At 42.5% G+C, this 22,356-nt stretch overlaps 2 protein-coding genes across 7 annotated transcripts in view; one reads left to right on the top strand and one right to left on the bottom strand.

Annotated features, from left to right (window-relative positions):
* Positions 1-22,356, top strand: part of CMSS1 (cms1 ribosomal small subunit homolog) — a 488,636-nt gene that overhangs the window by 89,343 nt on the left and 376,937 nt on the right. The window lies entirely within an intron of this gene.
* The window catches only part of FILIP1L (filamin A interacting protein 1 like), a 347,951-nt gene that overhangs the window by 42,537 nt on the left and 283,058 nt on the right, over positions 1-22,356 (bottom strand). The window contains exon 1 of one of the 4 annotated variants that reach the window (XM_030204062.1): positions 7,945-8,048. The exons of the other annotated variants lie outside the window; for them this stretch is intronic. The gene's annotated coding sequence lies outside the window, so the exon portion shown is untranslated. Of the gene's footprint in view, positions 1-7,944; positions 8,049-22,356 lie in introns of those variants that run through there. 4 annotated transcript variants of the gene reach the window in all.

Raw genomic sequence — 22,356 nt, 5'->3', positions numbered from 1 at the left:
TACTGTGTAAGTTACCTTCAAAAGTGTTAGTATTCTGTACATTTACACATTCAAGTGGTGCATAAATGCAGGTGCTCTGTTATAGAATTGCCCTTCATATGACTAAACAAATTAATTTGAATGAAGCAAACAGATATATAGCGCAAGGCACGATTAGCGACTTTGCCATTTATGTATATTCCTCACTTGATATACCACCTTTCTGTAAATCAGGCAGTCTATAGAAGTAGTTCTCTCAAGACCTTCTAGAAATATCTAGAATAGCACTTAAAGAAGAATTGGACTTAGGATGTTTAGTTTTGCCATTTCATTCTCTAGAACTTTCCATTTTCTAACATTGCATATACTGAAAACCTAATGGTATGCAGACATCTCCTGCATGCTTATTGTGGACATCCAGAAAATTTCATGGGCTATGGTTATCCAGTGCTTTTTTTTTTTGTAGGAAAAAAGGTACCAGTACTCATTATGGGCGGGGTCACCATCTATGGCTCTGCCCCTATGGTAGACACACCCACAGTAGCCACACCCCTTATACCAGCCATGGCGCATATAAACAGGTGTCATTGAAAATACTATACCAGTATAGGAGAAAAAAAAAACTTGTGATTTTTTTTTTCATTATAAATAATTTCTGTAAGCTGTTACAGCTCCAGTATACCCAATGCAAAATAAGACAGCAGATGTAAGTTCTCAAATTGGACATATTCCAAACACTAAAATGAAAATAAAATGATTTTTCTACCTTTGTTGTCTGGTGACTTAGTTTTTCTGATCATGTTGGTCCCAGTCTCTGATTCTGCTGCTCTCTATCTGTTCCCTTAACTTCGTTTCCAGGGCTTTCCTTTCCATTTATTTCTTTACTTTCCTCCTTTCTTCTTCATTTCTTGCCCTACATCCATAGGTAAAAGCTGGGTCCTCCGCAGACATGACTGGAGGAGGTATAGAGTGGATGCAGTTTTTCTCCTCTTTTCCCTTTCTCTCATCTCTGTCAGTATGCATCTCCTTCCTATTCTTCCCTTCCCTCCATCCATATGCATCTCATTCCTCTCATCCATCCATGTCCAGCATTTTCCTCTCCCTCTCCATCTATGTCCAGCATTTCTCCTCACTCCTCCTCCCCTCCATCCATGTTCATCTCACTTCCTCTCTTCCGTCTCCCCTCCATCCATGTCCAGCATTTCAACTCTCTCTCCTCCCCTCCATCCGTGTCCAGAATTTCTCATCTCCCCTAAATCCATGTGCATCTCCTCCTCTGTCTTCTCTCTCCCCTCCATCAATGTCCAGCATTTCTCCTCTCCTCTCCTCCCTCCCCTCCCTTCCATCCATGTTCATCTCACTTCCTTTCTTTCCTTCTCTCTATCCATGTCTAGAATTTCTCCTCTCTCCCTTTCCCTCCATCCGTGTGCATCACCTTCCTCTGACTTTCCTTCCCTCCAACATTTCTCTTCCCTGCCTTTCCCTCCATCCATGTCCAGCATTTCTCCTTTCTCCCTTCCCCTCCATCCATTCGCATCTCTATCCTGTCTTCCCTCTTCTCCAGCCATGTCCAGCATTTCTTCTTCCCTCCCATCCATCCATCCATCCATGTCCAGCAGTTCTCCTCTCTCCCCTGCCCTCCCCTCCCATCTATGTCCATCGATTCTCCTTTGCCCCTATCCTTCCCTCCCATCCATGTCCAGCGATTCTCCTCTCTCCCCTTGCCTCCCCTCCCATCCATGTCCAGTGATTCTCCTCTCTCCCTTGCCCTCCCCTCCCATCCATGTCCACTGACTCGCCCCAGCGTCCACCTGCCCCCGTGTTCGTTCCAACCCCAGCCCCACCTGCCTGACCTCAGCTCCCCGACTTTCCATTCGTGCCCCCTGCATTGAAAACTTTTATTTTACCTGAAGTCGCAGCGGCGAATCGGCAGTGAAAGCATCAGGCAGGCTCGCCTCCTCGCTTCCCTTCTCTCTGTGTCCCGCCCTCGTGGAAAGGAAATTACATCAGAGGAAGGCGGGGTGCTGAGAGGGAAGGGAATCGAAGAGGCGAGCCTGCATGCTGCTTTCACTGCTGGTTCACCGCTGCGACTTCAGGTAAAATAAAAGATTTCAATGCAGGGGGCATGAATGGAAAGTTGGGGAGATGAAAGCGGGCAGGTGAACCGGCCTGAGAAAAAAGGTGCCAGTACGCCGTACTGGTGCGTACCAACACAAAAAAAAGCACTGATATCATTAGTACAGTTTTAGGACATGCTGTTGTAAGCTGTGGAGGTGATTTTGGAAGAACTGTGCACTGTTTACATGTGTGAATAGGCAGGCATATATATACGATTTCAGAACAACACTACTCCAGTGTTGGATTCGTCTTTTGGTCAGCCTCTACTCCTTGTTTGGACTTCTTGACAAGAGATTCTTCCCTGCCTTTGTGTTTTTGTTCAAAGCAAGAGTCACCTGATTCCTTCCTAGGCCCTGGAGTACCTGGGAGTTCACTTTAATAGTGCCCAGGGGAGGATGATCCACCCAGAGGACTGGCCAGTGAAGATTCAAGTGCAGGTGCAGACTGTGCAAGCTTCCAATTGCCATGGTGCCCAGGAGTTGCGATGCTGGAGGTGGTGCCTTATGCCAGGGCTCACATGTGGCCCCTGTATAAGGCCCTGTTTTCTCTCAGGATTTCCACCATCCTCTGCCTCTTTTGCCCAAGGTAAGAATAATTCTGTCCTAGTCGGATAGCACAATTCACCTCCTGAGGGGGGTGCCTATGACCAAAGATGCGAGTCTTCTCGGCTGGGAAGCTCATTGCCTGGGCCGTATGGCTCAGGGTACCTGGACCCCATAGGAAGCAGCCTAGTCCATCAAACATCTGGCGACCCAGGCGTTTCGCCTGGTCTTGTTGGAATTCCTGCTGCTTCTTCGAGGGAAGACAATCAGGGTGATGTTGGACAGTGCCATTAGAGTGGTTTATATAAACAAACAGGGAGGTAACTGGAGTCAGGCGGTAGCATGACTTTGTTGGTGGGTGGACAGACACCTGCAGGCCCTCACTGGTCCCTATTGCGGGCAAGGACAATGTACAAGCGGACTTTCTCAGTCACACTCTTCTGGATCTGGGGGATTGGGAGGTGGGGCAACAGCCCTTTCAGCTCATCCTGAACCACTGGGGCCCTCCACAGTTTGATCTAATGGCTTCTGCAGCCAATACAAAATTGGAGCGTTTCTTCAGTCATCAGAGAGAACCAGCCTCTCTGGAAGAGATGCCCTAGTTCAACCTTTGCCAGTGGAGGAACCCCTCTGTCTTCCCTCCTTGGCTTCTGATAGGCCATTTGTCACGCAGGATTGCACATCATCCTTGTCTGGTCTTGCTCGTAGCTCTAGATTGGCCTTGCCAGCTGTGGTATGCAGACCTTGTGCACCTCTTGAAGGGCGACCCTCTCCCCTTGCCCAGAGGCCAGGGCCTTCTCAGGCAAGGGCTGGTAGAAATGGAAGATTTGGATCCGTTCTGGTTTACAAACTGACCATTGAGAGGAGGCACTTAAAGAAGTTTGTTTTTTGCCCTGCTCCATTCTTGGAAGTCCTTCATGTCTGTGGCTTAAGTAAGGATATGGAAGGTTTTTGGAACCTGGTGTGCTGGACTGTCTCTATCCCCTTTGAAGACTGAAGTCCCTGATATTCTAGGATTCTTGCAGGAGGGATATTTAATATTTATTTAAATATTTTAAAGGCTGTAACAATAGTTTCTGACTTGTGTGCTTTCTGTATCAGTGCCTGCCTGATTTTGGCCAATAAAACTCTGGTTGTTTTGGAGCTGCATTTTACAAGTGATGTGGATGAAGATGGCGAAGATGGTTTGTATCCTTCCAGAGGACATTACAATTAAATTATTAGTTACTGATTTGTCTGCTACTCTTAGTTACATTTGTCTGTGTGCCTGATTCATTCAGGCATTTCTTCCATTCTGCTTTGAATAGCTTTGCACACTGCTCTAGTTAAGGGAACCATATAAATGCCAAAATTAATGGTGACAGCATAAGAAAAAACAGTTCCACTTATAAATGTCCTTGTATTTATTTATTTAAGTCCTTTAAGCAGTGTCCTGACTCCTAAAATGCTTTGACTGTTTTTTTTTCTTTGTCTAAGTAGATCGGCTTACACTTACTTTTCTCTACTTTAAACATTTCATTCTCTTTTCACACTCTATCATTCATTCTGTCAGGAACCACTCACTGCTTTTTTGCTTCTTATGTAGGAAGACCAAGAGGAAAGCTAAAACAGCACAGTATATGCTTATCAACTGATGTATAGAGAGAAACATCCCAAAATGAGAGACATACAGAGCTGGGTTTGCAGACAAAAGCTAAGTTGCCCTTCAAAGGTCCAAAACAGGAGGGTGTTTCAAATGAGAACTCTTTTTCCTATTGCCTTTAAGCATATAATTTAATCTCATGTTGTTCAGCACTATCTGATTGTACATTCCCTATTTTTCCACTGCAATATGGCACTAGGAATGAACCATGTGACTTTTAGAACACTTTGCGATATAATAATGTGTATTTATTAATGAATTCCTGTTAACTGTTAAGAGGAGGCCATGCATGGGGCTGTGAGAGGGGAGTGTCACAAAAACTAAATTCTGATTTTCATAAAACACAAGTGAAATAGTTGGGGCTTCATTGCTTCAGTGAGATTTACATTACTGGACTGGGTGTAGCTACTTGTGAAATGGATGCTTTTGGAATAAGCCTTGATTGGTTATTCAGAAATTAGTGAGGTTTAAGCCTCTAGAGAGGTTGCTGTGATGTTAGTTCCAGTACTGTATTACAAGCTCTGTTGAAAATCTGGAGTTTGGTATACCTATCATAGTGGGGTTAAAAAAAGCACTGATTATCAAATAGTTGGCAGTTGAAAGAAATGTAAGTTTTGTCTTAACGGAGATTTAGTATTTAAGGAGAGCTTTCAGAAACTGTAGCCTCTCCCCCTTTAAGCAGGAAAATAACTTGGAGTGCCAATGCATTTAGGTCTCAATTTTATAACAGGATGCCTATATGAGAAGTCCAGAAAGGTGCCTATTTTATAATAGACAACTAGAAAATAGGCTTCCAAATCCAGCTCCTATGGCACATAAATGTATACCTGCTTCATAAAAGGTGTAAACCCTGTGCATCTGTGTATTTTATAAAACACATGCATATATTGCAACTCTGCTTCCGTTTCACCCAAACTGTGCCCCCAGTAACGCCTACATATAGATTATGTAGGCACACATTTCTGTGCATGTACTTAATTTGCACATATGCAGTCATGCAATTTTATGATAGCCCTTTTCTGTAAGTAAAACTGGCTTTACATATGGAGAAAGCTTTATAAAACCTAGCCCTTCATGAGTGTAGATACAGCATGAAAAGTGGATGCAGAGAAGGACTTAACCCCCCCCCCCCCCACACACAAAAGACTCATTGTAATATACAGTATACACCTTATTCAAAAAGTGTAAAACCTAAAACATTAAAATATTAAGGAAAGGACAAGCTCTATCTAGGTATATGGCCAACAGGAGAAGCAGTTAAGCCAAGAAAGAGGCAGGAAGTCTGGTAGGTATTGTAACTCTCATGTCATCTGTAGCTGGCAAAGAGCTGGGATGTTAACAGGGCGGTGCCATTCATCTGATATATCTTTTTTTGGCAGCTGTGTACAATTTAAAAGAAATGTAAAACTCATGGACCTAGATTGAGAGCTATTTAAATGATTAAATGGAAAACAGTTTATGAACTGCAAGCTAACAGTTTTGAATTGAATTTAAATTGTTTGGCCTTTAGAAAAATAAATAGTTTCCAGACTATGGGAAGTATAGCTGTTAGGGCTTAATTGATGTCAGGATCTGAAACAGACTGGCTGTAGTTTGAACTGAAACAATAATTAACAGTTTGTTCCTCTCTTCCCTCATTTGATTCAAAATGCAGAATATCCTGTTGTGTAAAAAAAGCACAAAATGTTTTTGCTCAGTGAACAGCTTTGGCCTGACTTTGTGTTCAGCAGTTTGCATATCATTAAACGTTTTATTCAAACTCTTGACAAATTCGTGTTTGTTTTGTATATTTATCGCGAGTTTTCATGGGTAACTCAGATAGGTAGGCATTAATTTTGTTCAATTCCTAGCTAAGCATTTGGTGTTTCACTCTGCATTAAAGTGAGGTGATCCCTGGTAAATCTTTGCTTCAATTACCCCAAAGCAAAGATCAAGTTAACAGACAGAGTAACACAAGCCACAAGCATAAAAATCTCTGCGGACTGAAGACATCCTGTGTACTTCGATTTATACCATAGTCTGAGCCTTTCCTTGTTAAAATTGTGCCTCAATGAGCCTTCACTAAATGAATCAGTGCAATGTGAGCTCGTTGGGTTGCAGTTAGGCTCACTGAAACAGCTGCAACGGAAAGACATGTGAATGTACACAATTCATTATAATGGAATGTTCTCTTAAACACGTAAGTGTGATCTTTTAAGTACTAGTGGAAGTTACAGATTGCGAACACTCAAAAGTCAGGAGAATACTCCCGTACTGTGCTCATGGATTTCCATACAAAATGAACTTTGGAAATAGGAGGTTTGCTAGTCAAGCAACATGAATACTCGGCAGCCAGTTCTGAGAGAGGCTCAGAAATGTTTAATTTTATATATTTATTCATCAAACTTCCTGTCTTTACTCAAGGCCAGTTGCAAAAAAAGGGTGTAACGTAATGAAAACATTAACACAACATTTCTATATCCCCATCGTTTACCAAGTAAGCTTAAGAACCGAAGCTCTCTAGATATTATTATTCCTTTCCTGAGCATTGCAGGTATTACCTCTGTTGCTACTATAAAATGATGTAACTATGTAATTGGTTTTTATATAAGCCTTGTGTTTTGAACAAATCATTCTTCCGCATCTTATCAGTTAAAGCAGCTTAGCTATGTAATAACAACGCGTTCTTGCTTGGCTAGACAGCACGGATATGTGAACTTAAACATCGATCATGTAGAATTCTCCATGCTGGGAAACCCCGGCATGCCAGAGCGACGGGTAAACTTTCTGAATGGCAATCTGTGACTTGAAACGGCATCTGATGCTATAGCGCAGAAATACAAATCACAGATGATGATTCTTACAAATCTTGGGACACATCCAGTTCTTTGCATATGCAGAATATTCCTGAATCAGGAATTTTACTTCCAGAGGAAGGAACTCCAGTGAAACTTTGACAGATGCTTATTGTATAGGAGGAGTACTCCTACAGTGAGAGTCTGTTATTGCATCGTCAAATGATAAAGCAGTAGCTTAAATAGGTAATAATTAACCACTTAAGTGGAAGTATCCTTTATCTTGTGTATTTCAGTTTGCCTGTTGACATTAGAAGAACGAAAAGTAACAGTGAAATGCGCGTTAATTCACGCCTGCTTTTAGTTTCATTTGTCAGCCCTCGTTATACATTCCAAATTCTTGTACAGGGGTGATCTAAAGATGTTTTACAAAGCTTACGTGCCAAGGATGTTTGGTTTCAATTAAAGATTTTGCAAAATGTGCCTGATTCCAAATCTGTATCAAAGTGCATTGCAAGTTGATTGATGACTTCGCATGCGAACGGTGTGCCTCTGTGTATATCCTCTTCATTTCCACTTTTTTTTTTTGTTCCTACAGTACACTGTAGTCTCTCTCCACCCCTCCTCGCCAGAATGTCAAATAACCAGGATACCATTCAGTCTAGTTGGAAAGAGCGCACCTGTGTGTGCAATGCACGACCTACCAATGTGTCATACTGTCCACTATTGTTTTAAGCTTCCTTTCTACTTACTGAACAGTATTAGATTCTCGTAGTTATGCAAGTTTGTAAATACTTCTGAAATGAAGCTGACGTCTGGGAAACGAAACAAACCCTCTTTTTTTTTTTTTTTTCTTTGCTTTGACAGAGTTTATAGCTTGTCCACTTACCTTAACAACAGGGATATTAGAAGAGTTCTGGTGTTCTGGCTGTTGCTCCATTAAAGAGATTTTGATGTGAGCATTCCAGCAGTAGCACCAAACAATGAAAGACAGGCAGGGAGCATGCAAAGAGCCTGTGGAACATTACGTCATGGAATTGCCTTATAAGGAACCCAGCGTTGTGCAGACTCGTCCGGGTCTGACTAGTGCACTTCAGCCATAGCCATAACTTATTAACGGGTTCTGGCTCCGGCTGGCGTTCAGCGCTCTGTGAAATCTTTAATTTGCCTGCCCCGGTTCGTGGCCGAAAAGAAGGTCTAGGCTACAGCAGTTCCTTCTTGCTATTGATGATAAAGTAGTTTAGAATTATTAGCTGTCCAACTTGCAAACATTTTTTCCCGTGCGAATTCTTAGCATGGCAATACAGCATTTGATGGATGTATTTTTCTTAAAGTAAAATGGCTATTTTGTGGCAAACTTGGTTTTTAAAAATTGCTAATATTTGGGAAGGTGGTATAGCAGAGCACTAAGAATGAGCTTTTTTGTTTGTTTTTAACGTCAAACTCTTATCCCATTTACTTTTGTATATGTGAAGGGGGGGGGGGGGGGGGAGAGCCTCAGGGGATAGTGTTTTATTTCCTAGTGATGTAACTGTAAAACAATTCTTCAAGTGATGATGGGAAGGCCAGATGAAACCAGATTTTTTTTCTGCCTTTTTTTTTTTTAAATTTTCTTCAACGGAATTCTTTTCTTTCTGCTAGTTGTGTTGTTTGAACTAAGGATTGAAGAAATTGTGCAATTATTTTACTGGAAATCCAAGCAATTGTTATCCCGTGTTTGTTAAACCGGGAAAATGAACAACAAAAATCCAAACCAGAACCAAAAATACTTTGTTTTTACCTAAATAAAATCATCTTTTAACCATAATTGCCACTCTGGTTATGGTTTTGCTTGGTTTACAGTATTTTCATCCGTTAGATTTTTTATGGCTTTAAAATAGCTTTGTGGGTACTCTAAAAGGTCTTACAAAATGCCTGTGTAGCACAAGACAAAGCTGAGGTTTAGCATTTTTATAAGTATATAGCTGCCTTGAATACTCCTATTAATGGCTGAATCAAGAATATAGCTCATGTCCTGGCAGTGAGGGATTTTGACTTTGTGAGCCCCTGCCCCAACATCTGACTCAATTTCCACCTCTCACCAGGTCTCCAGATCCAATTTATTTTATTTGTGCAGATTACCAAGGACTGCTTAGAGCATCTTACAAAATGTATTTTCCTCCTTTCCCTGGACTTTTTTTTACCTGAATTCTAATAATATTTTAAAATACCTTGAGACAGGGTAAAAATCCAAGGGGTTGATATCCAAAAAGATTTATGCAGTTGGCATCAGATGCTAATTGATAAATTATTAAAAAAAAACCAAAACCCCTCCGAAGGGACACCACCTTGTAGAGGTGGAGGGGCTTGTGTGTTTCAATGACTTAGAGGGCTATGCTGAAGGGTTACCCATATCAGACAGGCCTCTGAGGAGAAACCAGACAAAGAGTGTCCCAAACTGGGAGAGTGGTAAGATGGTGACCTGAAGTTCGTATGCCCAACGGCCCAGCTGCCCTCTGAAGTTTCGTCGTCTTTATGTAAATTTCCTCTCTGCAATTGCAGTTATCTTAACTGAGAGGAAGGGGACAACCAGTGGTCAGCTGCCGATGGCCAGCGTTTTATCCCCTGAGCAGTAAGTGCGGGACCGCTTGATGAAAGGGTTGGCGAGTCCTTTGATTAGCGCCAGTGAAGGAGCGTCGATGCTCTTGGACCTGGAAAAAACAACTCCATCGCTCCCGAATTATTCAACTACCGTGTCCAAAGGAGTGGAGGAGTGAGTTAGAGGTATATGCTGAGACAGAGGACGTTTACAGCAGAACCCGAATCAGCGGAACCACTCCTAAACACCTATGAGCAATCAACTTGGAGTTTTTGGCTCCCGTGGAGGTTACATTGAATACCATCTGGAAGGCGCTTCGGGACCTAACGGTGGCAGTAAATAATTTTGTTTCAGATATAATGTTATTAGAGAGTTACATGGACAATTCAACTGAACCCATTGAGAGTAAAAAATTGATATAACAAATGATTCTACATGAGCAAGAAGTGGTTATAATAATAGACCAGAAAGTTTGAATAATAAAATGAATATTATTATAGATGATTAATATCGAGATTATTGTTTTTCCCAGAGTTCCGGGTATGACTCCTAAAGTTTTCCTCAGAAATATTTCCTCAATTATTACTTTAAAAGGAGTGAAGCCTGTGAAAACTGGGATTACTTTAATCAGTGGGATTTGAATTAGAGACTTAAGTATATGTATTGTTAAATAATTTCTGGTTTTTAAAAGAGAATGTAATCAGATGTATTATTTCTAACTAATATTGGACAATAAGTATGTTTTTCAATGAAATGATTTGACTATACACCATATTGGCCTTGAAGAAGGCCAACCAGATGATCAATGTGGATTAATGAATTAGACAAGTAATATCTGGGGATAATCAGGTTAACACCATGTTTTTTTTTCTGTTTACTGTTTAATCAATCTCCTTATCTTGTTTCACTCTCCCTATTTAGTGGTCTAAGGAAGAGAATAGAATTACCTGACTGAAATAATTCCTACATATTATTTTCTCTGTATTTCCAGCAAGTTGTTTTATCGCTTGTAAAAATTTAAATGGTTATAAATAAAAAATTTTAAAAAACAAAACAAACCTGCTGGCTAATATATAACTTTGGCTGGACAACACAATGTCTGGCCGAAAATTCTCCGTATAAGTATAGAAGGGGTGGTCTGGAAACTTGCCAGAAACTTACCTTGGTAGTGGCAATATTTAGGCACTATCCAGGTAACTTTATGCAGATATCTCAGCCACAGATGTTTATGTTTCATAACATTTGCTAAAATCACTTTTTTAAAAAGCATAAATCAAAGCAATATACAATTCACGGTGGTAAAAGGGGCCTCAGCACAAAGCAAATCCACGCACTGATGCCACCGCAGGGCCCCTTTTTACTGCAGCTTGGAAAAAGGAGCCCTTAATTTGAGAACGAGCCAATGAGCACCGATAATTGAATGCTAATAAGCAATTATCAGCACTAATTGGCAATAATTAGAATTTACATGCATTACTCGCTAAGCATAATCTGCGTAAATTTTACCATGTTGATCCCAAAATAGGGTATGGGCTATGGGAGGAGCATGGGCAGGTTGTGGGCATTCCAAAAATTTATGCACAGTGTTATAGAATAACCCGCTCCGCACCTAAAGTTAGGTGTGGGAATTTAGACAAGGTTTTCATTGATGTAAGTGGCTGCACCTAAATTCTAATTGCATGAATGGGGGCGTGTCAGAGGCGTAGCGAAGGCGGGACTTGGTAGTGCCTAACACATGGGCCATAATGGAAAAAAGAGGACGTCCCTGACGAGCACTTGGACGACTTTACTTGGTCCTTTTTTTGTTACAACCAAGCCACAAAAAGGTGCCCGAACTGACCAGATGACCACTGGAGGGAATCGGGCATGACCTCCCCTTACTCCCCCAGTGGTCACTAACCCCCTCCCACCCTCAAAAAAATAGTTTAAAAATCTTTTGTGCCAGCCTCTATGCCAGCCTCAAATGTCATACTCAGGTCCATCGCAACAGTATGCAGGTCCCTGGAGCAGTTTTAGTGGGTGCAGTGCACTTCAGGCAGGAAGACCCAGGCCTTTCTCCCCCCTGTTACATTTGTGGTGGTAAATGTAAGCCCTCCAAAACCCACCACAAACCTACTGTACCCACATCTGGGTGCCCCCCTTCATCCGTAAGGGCTATGGTAGTGGTGTACAGTTGTGGGTAGTGGGTTTTGGGGGGCTCAACACACAAGGTAAGGGAACTATGTACCTGGGAGCTTTTTCTGAAGTACACTGCAGTGCCCCCTAGGGTGCCCGGTTGGTGTCCTGGCATGTCAGGGGGACCAGTGCACTATGAATACTGGCTCCTCCCATGACCAAAGGGCTTGCAGTTGGTCGTTTCTGAGATGGGGGCGTCCTTAGTTTCCATTATCTCCAAAAATCAGAAACAACCAAGTCTAAGGACGACCATCTCTAGGGTTGACCCAAATGTCAAGATTTGGGCTTCCCTGATTGTATTATCGAAACAAAAGATGGACGCCTATCTTGTTTCGATAATACGGGTTTCCCCGCCCCTTTGCTTGGGACATCCTGCGAGGATGTCCTCAGGAAACTTGGGTGCCCCTTTCGATTTGCCCCTCTACGTCACCAGAGACCCTTTTCTCCTCACTATGTGGTACAATGGCTGGGGAAGCTAGAACCAAATCAAGGATTTCAAACTTGGCTTGGTATTTTTATTAGCACAGTTTCCTTCCTACCGCTGTCACTCTAGTAGAAGAGCCAACTGCATGTTCCAGAAGCTGTGGTGTTATTCTAAAGTCAAGAAGCAATTATCAGGTAGAACCACTAGAGGTCTCTGCAAGCCCTTAAGGAAACAGAACCTTAATGTCTTTACACTAGTTTGATTTCCTTCGTTATGTCTCTCTTTGGTTGCCTTTCACCTTTTAGTTCATTTCACTGCCTGAGACAGAGTTCCCAAAGTGGCAACAATTCTCATTTATTGCATTTTCAGTTCCAAAATATTAGAATTAATCCTAAGGTTCTGAAAGTGCTAATAGGACTTCAGATCTACAAGTTATATTCATAGATTCTGATAAAGCAGCAATAACACATCTCCTGTTTGATTTCCTTGAAGTGACTGACATCTTTAGGTAGCAATCTTGGTTTTAGCATCAGTAGCAATTCATTAATTGGCATCTGTAATATCAGGTAGTGTTGAACCATAACTACCTATCAGGAATGAAATGCACTAAATAGCAACAGGGCAAACTCATTCTTTAAGGTTTTGAAATCCTGCTGTAACAGGACAGGAAAGCGAGAAGCATGTTATTAAAGTATGTTTATTTTACTAACCAAAACTGTTTCCTTAGCAACTGATGATGGTTTTGAGGAACTGATGTCCTTATGAGACTTAGCAGCAGGATAAAGCAACGGGATTAACTTGAATTAGAAATTGAAAACCTAGATACACAGACTAAAGGTACATGAGCCTGGTGAAGTGGAGCTTGGATTTTTGTGAGTCTGGCTTTGGTGGTATTGGCATTATATATGGGAGCTGAGCAAAATAGTGAGGTTGCCATGTTAAATCATGCAGATGCATAGAAATAAAGGTCACATGATCTGATGAAGAGAGCACAGTGCATAAAAACTAGACATAGATGTATTGAGATCAGTGAAAAGACATTCCTCATAACTGATTTTAGACCTTAATTTCTATGTATGTCACATAATGATTTTCCATTAAATAAAATTATAACGTTAAAAAAGAGCAAATTATAAAACAAAACAAAAGGTGAAAGTGACTAGCTAATTCAGCATCTGGTAAGTTTGTCCCACAAGAACTAAGGATCTAATTTCTTGAGTCTTAAGATGAGAGGAGTTCAGAGAAATCACTGCCTGCCTGGGAATCCCTTTCTTCTCGCCTAGAGAAGAGGGGAAAAAGAAGCAGCTGTAGTGGTTTGAGATGACCTTTTCTGGGTCTGAAGCAGGGGCATAGGCAGAAGACCATTTTTGGGGGCCTGGAGGTGGACAGAAGAGGACCATTCATTTCTCAGAGAACAAGCAGTCTTCCTGTTCTCAGAAGCGGGTAGACGATCCATGTCGCCCAGGACCCATGAAGAAAAAAACAAAGAAATCTTAAACGTGGGAACAAAAAGTAAGAAGATAAGAGGAAAGGATTTTATTTCTTTTTTAAATATTAAAAGAAAATAATGAGAAGAAAAAAGCGTGGTAAGGGCTTTTCCCGGACGTGTGAGGAGCAACAGAGAGTGCAGCTGCTTCCTCTCGCAGAAAAGAACAAAGTGAAGTGGATGTGCTGTGGGTGGGAAGGTGCTCTGCGCATGCACGGTGGGATGTGGCTCGTACCCCAGAAGGCTCTTGAAGTTTTTTCTATGCTGGCTAACGTGCTGAATCCTGGGCGACGCGGATCGTCTACCCACTTGTGAGAATGTGAAGCCTGCTGTCCTCGGAGAATACCTGCTACAGGTAAGAATCTTCGTTTTACTCTCATCTCTTTCCCCCTGCCTCCCTTCCCTCAGCATCATTAAATTCTACCTTTGCTGGCAGGGACGCCAAAGTCCTGCCAGCCAAAGCAGTTTGCTGCTTGTGCTGCCTGAGCAGGAAAGAAGTTGGTAGTGTGCTTCAGCTCTGATGACGGCACTCCCATGCATGCTCAGTTCATAATACTGAATTGAGTATGCATGGAGTGATGGCGTCACAGGCTGAGGCACACTGCTTACTTTGCTGCTCAGGCAGCACAGGAGGGAACTTAACCAGTAGACTACTTTGGGCATCTCCACCAGCCATTCCATGGGTGTCACAATTTTGGAGGGGTCCTGAGCCCAAAGTGATGGGACCCAGGCCCCATAGGTCCCCCCTGGCTACACCAATGGTTTGGAGGAAAGAGTAGTTGTCATTGACTCAGACATTCCTGGCCCTCTGGGACTAGAGGACAGATTTGGAGGAGAGAGAGTATCAGAAATCTGTCACTAGTAACTAGGGATCCATTCTTTCTTATGTGTTTTTTCAAGTTTATCAAGTACATATGCTCTGCTCAGACAAATTGTGACGGAACCCACGAGGGAGGGAGCGATGCTCTATCTGGTGCTCACAAATGGGGATAGTGTGTCAAATGTCCGAGTGGGTGTAGTATCTCTGTCCATATACTTATGAAAGAGGTCCAAGGGAGTAGAGAGGCTGATAAGGGATTTTAGAAAATTCTGACTGTTCTCCAGCTGAGGACTTACTTCTAATTTATATTGTAAGAGCACAAACTGTACAGACTGAAGCTTGGGCTGAAGACTGCTCTGGTTTCCTAATTTTCTCTCCCTAATGGCTATCCACAAGATATCCTGACGTAAATATCCATTGTTAAAGCAGCTACTGAAAAAAAACAACTGCTTCACAGAGGCCATACAGTTCCACTGTGTTAGCTACTAGTTTGACTAAGGCTGACTGTTCTTTAAACTAGTTATAATAGTTGTTACTTCCAAGGAGAGGATAATTCTTCATTCTCCCACCACAGCACATGCAAAACTCCTCAAAGCTGAAATCCCTACAGCAGCAGTCTCAATTCCTCCATTCTCAGGCTCAGTATTATTGGTCAGTCCTTCCTACAGTTTCTGCATTTGGGACATCTCACCAGTCATGAGGCTCGTGGCAAGAGTGCCTTTACCTCTCCCTTACACATATCTTTGTTTGAATCACCTGATTTTGGGGGAGGGGGGCTGTTCTGATACCAATGATTTTTGAAATGGAGGCAACATCAGGATGGAGCCTTCTGTAGAAAGAGAAACCTCCAGCTCAAACCTGACAGCTGTTCCTATGCTGCTGGGCATGAGCAATTTTCCAGAATCAGCTTACTACAAGGTATGGGGAGGGGGGTGGGGGGTCGCTAGACCACTAGGGCAGGTGGGGGTATGTAGCCCATTGGGTCATGAGGGAATTACTTTTTGTGTTGGGGGAGTTAAGGGGCCTAGAGGTCCACTGGATCTCCAGCCTCCTGTACCCTCATGTCGGGGGAGGGTCAGGGGCTTGGGGGGGGGGCACTAGGCTACCATGGCCTTGCCTTTGGGTGGGGTCCGGGGGGACCTCCAGCTCCTGTATTTGACAGGTCTGGGCTTTTGACAGCCTGAACCTGTCAAAAAAAAGTGTGGGAGGATTGTGCCTGAGTGCGTACCCAGGCACAATCCTCCCGCACTTTCCCCCGATGATCAACGCTAATAACGCACCTAAATTTGCATGTTATTAGCATTGATCATTGGGGAGTTAATTCATTGTGCTGTTCTGGTGCTATTTTTAGGGCGCTGTTTCAGAACTCTGGGGGGGGAATTGATCATCGGGGCCTGAATTTGCAAAACAGGAGAAAAAAACTCTTTGAGGAATTGGATCAGTAAATAAGGAAAAACAAGTGGCAAATACATACGTACAGTGAGAACTTCAAAGTGTTAATCCAGGAACCACTCATTGATCAAAAGCAGACAATGAATTTAAGGAGAGGTGAATTGAAACCTAAAGGTGTGAAACTAATAGTTGTAGCCCAAAGCAGCAGATTATGGATCACAGAAAGCATAGAAAAAACTGGTAGAATAGATATTTGTAGATTCTATATGAAAGACTCGTAAACAATTCCTCATCTCATAGATGGCCGAACAGTTCTGATAGCAGAAATTTCTGTACAGAAATGAGGTAATTCTATAACTGGAGGCCTCCATTTTGGCATACTAAGGGATGTGGTAGGAGCCTATTCCATTACAGTCCATAGCAGCCACCGGTTCTGGCCACCAGAGGATGAGGTGAGCCTTGAAAACCTGACAAATGGTTAAATCGACTAGGTTTAACCTCTTCAGATTGGAGAAGAGATGGCTAAGGGGAGATATGATAAAATATTGACTGGAGTTGGATGTGTAGACATGAATCACTTGTTTACTCTTTCCAACAATACTAGGACTAGGGGGCACGCAATGAAGCTACTGAATAGTAAATTTAAAACAAATCACAGAAAGTATTTCTGCACTCAATGTGTAATTAAACTCTGAAATTACTCGCCAGAGAATGTGGTAAAAGCAGTTAGCTTAGTAGGGTTTAAAAAGGTTTGGATAATTTCCTAAAAGAAAAGTCCATAAGCCATTATTAAGATGGGCTTGGGAAAATCCACTGCTTATTCCTATGATAAGCAGCACAAAATCTGTTTTACTGTTCTGGGATCTTGCCAGGTACTTGTGACCTGGATTGGCCACTGTTGGAAACAGGATACTGTGCATGATAGACCTTCGGTCTGTCCTAGTATGGCAACGCTTATGTTTTTCTTATGTAACTCTACAACATCAGCTAAGAGCATAAATCCAACAGTAACAAAATCACAGACCATCACATTTAATAAAAATCAATAAAACATAACAAACCTTAAAAATTATTGCTATACACAGTTCCAAATTGACTTTCTGCTGTCATATCTAAAAGATTTCTTTTTTACAAGTTCCTAGTACCATTAGTACCATTCCACATTGTGCTAATTGGCAAGAGACTGTGTTCAGAGCTTTATTTTTTTCCTATAATAATAACAAAAATAACTTCCGCTGTGTATTTTTTTTTTTTTTACATGCTTGGTCCTGTTCTCTCATACAGATTCCTTTCACATCTGCCCAGCAGCCTTCAACATTACAGACGATTCTGGTTTTACTTTTCTGATAGCTTGATATTTTTAGAGCATTCTTTGGACATCCTATTCATGTCGTGCTCCTGATTTACTGGGCACTGTAAATTTGAATTTGTTGATGCAAAACCAGCCATAACCACGCTCTGACAAGAAAACGGATTATATGTCCTCCAGCAGAAACTAACATCTGTATTTGACCAAAAATTCAGAGTGATGTTTGACTCAGCTATTCAGCAATGCATAGGAAAACAGTGGCCATGCTTTATAGCTGCGCTTGTGCCAGATGTGAAAAAAACAGTTTTATCCTGCTGTAATCCTATTGTCATAACTTATTGTACAGACCTTGATGAAAGAAACAAGAATGGTTAACAATGAACTCAAACAACTGTATTCATCTGTCCTGTTCCATTACAAGCTGTGGTGGTAAAGATTCTGTTTGTTATGCTCTAGTTGGTATTTCCTGCGTTTTCTTAGAGTCCAGTCCCATCTTTTTCATTACTTGACAGTAAGAAAACTTAATTGAAAAGTCAGCTGTATTGAAACTCTCCCTTAGGGTGCACAGTCTAACAGCACAGCACTACTCACCTTGTAAAAAGAAAACAGTACCTCTAAGATAAAAGGAAGTGATTTTACTTTGCAACCAAAAGCTTGTTTCCAGCTCCCTCTCACACCCATTCCCACATGGCCTTAATCCTCTTGCAGTGTCTGGCCTGCAACCACTGACTGAGCCTATAGTTCACCAGTGGGCTCTTCAGAGACTTGGAGAGATGGCCGGCTTCGGCTAATAATGGAAAAAAAGAGGCCGGCTCGAACGAGCATTTCGCCGGCTGGACTTGGTCCATTTATTTTTAGGACCAAGTCTGGAAAAAGTGCCCCAACTGACCAGATGACCACCGGAGGGAAGCGGGGATCACCTCCCCTTACTCCCCCAGTGGTCACCAACCTCCTCCCACCAAAAAAAAACCCAAACATTAAAACTTTTTTTTGCCAGCCTGTATGCCAGCCTGAAATGTCAAACACAGCTCCTTGACAGCAGTATGCAGGTCCCTGAAGCAGTTTTTAGTGGGTGCAGTGCACTTTAGGCAGGTGGACCCAGGCCCATCCCCCCCCCACCTGTTACACTTGTGGTGGTTAATGTAGAGCCCTCCAAAACCCACTGTACCCACATGTAGGTGCCCCCTTCACCCCTTAGGGCTATGGTAATGGTGTAGAGCTGTAGCGAGTGGGTTTTGGGGGGATTTTTTTTGGGAGGGCTAAGCACACAAGATAAGGGTGCTATGCACCTGGAAGCTATTTTTGTTTTTTTGTTTTTTAATTTTTGTAAGTGCCCTCTAGGGTGCCCGGTTGGTGTCCTGGCATGCCAGGGGGGCCAGTGAACTACAAATGCTGGCTCCTCCCACACCCAAATGCCTTGCATTTCACCGGGTTTGAGATGGCCGGGCTCGGTTTTCATTATGGCTGAAAACCGAAGCCGGCCATCTCATATAAATTCGGTGATCCGCCGGCGATCCTGTTGTAAACCTGGCAAGCGATTTGGCCAGCACCAAGCATATTTCGAAAATACGCTTGGCTCTGCCTGCTTACGGCGCTGGCCCCGAACATGGCCGGCCATTGATTTGGTAGGTGCCGTTCGATTATGCCCCTCCAGATGACCACCGGAGGGAATCGGGGATGACCTCCCCTTACTCCCCCAGTGGTCACTAACCCCCTCCCACCCTAAAAAAATATTTTGTTCAGCCTCTATGCCAGCCTCAAATATCATACCCAGCCCCATGACAGCAGTATGCAGGTCCTTTCAGCAGTTTTAGTAGGTACTGCAGTGCACTTCAAGCAGGCGGAACCAGGTCCATCCCCCCCTACCTGTTATACTTGTTGTAAATGTGAGCCCTCCAAAACCCACCAGAAACCCACTGTACCCACATCTAGGTGCCCCCCTTCACCCCTAAGGGCTATGGTAGTGGTGTACAGTTGTGGGTAGTGGATTTGGGGGGGGGGGCTTGGGGGGGCTCAGCACACAAGGTAAGGGAGCTATGTACCTGAGAGCAATTTATGAAGACCACTGCTGTGCTGTTCACCGCCGCTGCCTTGATTTTCTCTCCTCACATGCTATTCTTGACCCACTACAATCTGGTTTTCGCCCTCTCCACTCAACCGAAACTACTCTTACTAAAGTCTCCAATGACCTATTACTGGCTAAATCCAGAGGTCTCTATTCCATCCTCATTCTTCTTGATATTTCCGCTGCTTTTGACACTGTAGATCACAGCATACTCCTTGATATCCTGTCCTCACTTGGATTCCAGGGCTCTGTCCTTTCCTGGTTCTCTTCCTACCTCTCCCTCCGCACCTTTAGTGTTCACTCTGGTGGATCCTCTTCTACTTCTATCCCTCTGCCTGTCGGCGTACCTCAGGGTTCTGTTTTTGGTCCCCTCCTCTTTTCTATCTACACTTCTTCCCTTGGTTCATTAATCTCATCCCATGGCTTTTCCTACCATCTCTATGCTGATGACTCCCAAATCTACCTTTCTACCCCTGATATCTCACCTTGCATCCAAACCAAAGTTTCAGTGTGCTTGTCTGACATTGCTATCTGGATGTCTCAACGCCACCTGAAATTAAACATGACCAAAACCGAACTTCTCATTTTTCCCCCCAAACCCACCTCCCCACTCCCCCCATTTTCTATTTCTGTTGATGGCTCTCTCATTCTCCCTGTCTCCTCGGCTCGAAACCTTGGGGTCATCTTTTACTCTTCTCTTTCCTTCTCTGCTCACATCCAGCAGACCGCCAAGACCTGTCGTTTCTTTCTTTACAACATCCGTAAAATCCGCCCCTTTCTTTCCGAGCACTCTACCAAAACCCTCATCCACACCCTTGTCACCTCTCGTTTAGACTACTGCAATCTGCTTCTTGCTGGCCTCCCACTTAGTAACCTCTCCCCTCTCCAATCAGTTCAGAACTCTGCTGCCCGTCTCGTCTTCCGCCAGGGTCGCTTTACTCATACTACCCCTCTCCTCAAGTCGCTTCACTGGCTCCCTATCCGTTTTCGCATCCTGTTCAAACTTCTTGTACTAACCTATAAATGTACTCACTCTGCTGCTCCCCAGTATCTCTCCACACTCGTCCTTCCCTACACCTCTTCCCGTGCACTCCGCTCCATGGATAAATCCTTCTTATCTGTTCCCTTCTCCACTACTACCAACTCCAGACTTCGCGCCTTCTGTCTCGCTGCACCCTACGCCTGGAATAAACTTCCTGAGCCCCTACTTCTTGCCCCTTCCTTGGCCACCTTTAAATCTAGACTGAAAGCCCACCTCTTTATCATTGCTTTTGACTCGTAACCACTTGTAACCACCTGCCTCCACCTACCCTCCTCCTTCCTGTACACATTAATTGATTTGATTTGCTTACTTTATTTTTTGTCTATTAGATTGTAAGCTCTTTGAGCAGGGACTGTCTTTCTTCTATGTTTGTGCAGCGCTGCGTATGCCTTGTAGTGCTATAGAAATGCTAAATAGTAGTAGTACTGTCTACCCTCCTCCTTCCTGTACACATTAATTGATTTGATTTGCTTACTTTATTTTTTGTCTATTAGATTGTAAGCTCTTTGAGCAGGGACTGTCTTTCTTCTATGTTTGTGCAGCGCTGCGTATGCCTTGTAGTGCTATAGAAATGCTAAATAGTAGTAGCGCTGCGTATGCCTTGTAGTGCTATAGAAATGCTAAATAGTAGTAGTACTGTCTTTCTTCTATGTTTGTGCAGCGCTGCGTACGCTTTGTAGCGCTATAGAAATGCTAAATAGTAGTAGTAGTAGTAGTAGTAGAGTGTAACCAGGGTAAGGTAAGGGTTCTTAGTCCACACCAGTCTCTGACTAGAGAGAAAAATAACAAGTGTAAGCACTGTTATCTCCTTTTATTTGTAAAACTTTCAAATACTGTATACAGATAGTACTCTTGTGGATGGAATTTTCTTGCATGAGTTTGCTATGAATGTAAGAGAAATCCATGGTAAATTTGTGAACATAACTGTGATGTGAGGCCCAGTTACATGTAATGGCCCAGTTACATGTAATGAAATGTAATCGATAGTTACATTTCATTGAGATGTAGGTATCTTTTTTTGCAAAAAAAGAAAAAAAGGTCAGCTATGTGTTTTGTATGCTGGTTTTTTTTTTTTTTGCTGAATTCTGTATTAATGAGCCACTTTGCATGATATTTCATCGTAGCAGCTCATTAATGCGGAATATTAGTAAATATGCTTAGTGGACTGTGTTCTAAAATCTACTATTTGCAAAGATAAAATCTGTGCAGCTATTTCACAAAAGGGGTCTTACTGCAAAGAAAGTGAAGAAAGCTGGAAATTTGGCGTTTTGTGTGTTTAAGGTCAACTTTTGTGTGCTTCTTTTTTTTGGCAAAGAGATGCCTTTCACAAAGTAACTTCCTTTTTTTCAGTACATCAGCCTCTAAGCAGTCAGTGTTCAAGGTCAGCAGTCAGTGTACTTTTTAAGCACCAGCTGCAATGTTAAAAAAAAATAATGCATATTCCACACCACAATATACATACATAGTGCTGACCTCTGGCCATTTATAGCGGTGGAATGCATCAAATATACAGGTAACCTATGTATTTTCTTTACTTTAGGCCTGCATATTGCCACTATATGGATAATTTATTATTTCTAGCCTTACTCCATCCCAATTCCACCCAAGCCCTATATGGATATTGGTGGGTGTGGTTAGACAGGCAGCTCACCACTATCAATATACAGGCTGAATATCTATGGATATTTGATTTATGCAGATACTGGCTACCCAAATCTAATGATTATTCATATCCATACAGTAAACAAGACAGCATCTTGGTTGAGTTGTGGTTTTTATTACTAAACTGTTCTGCTAAAGTAGATTCAGCTATAATATGCAATTTTGATATTGTAATGTGTTATTGCAGCGTTGTCCACATTTAGAGAGTATTTCACCATTACTGACTGTTGGATTAGATTGAAATACTGCTTTAACACATTATTAATTTCAAGGCCTATACAGGTTTTGCTTTCAGATACAGGACGTTGTGCATTTTCCATTAGGAAAGACATGACACAGGAGATCCAA

This window comes from Microcaecilia unicolor, chromosome 5 (genome assembly GCF_901765095.1).
Source record: "Microcaecilia unicolor chromosome 5, aMicUni1.1, whole genome shotgun sequence".
NCBI lineage: Eukaryota > Metazoa > Chordata > Amphibia > Gymnophiona > Siphonopidae > Microcaecilia > Microcaecilia unicolor.
The sequence above is the reverse complement of the archived record's forward strand: the minus strand, read 5'-3'. Positions and strand labels throughout refer to the sequence as shown.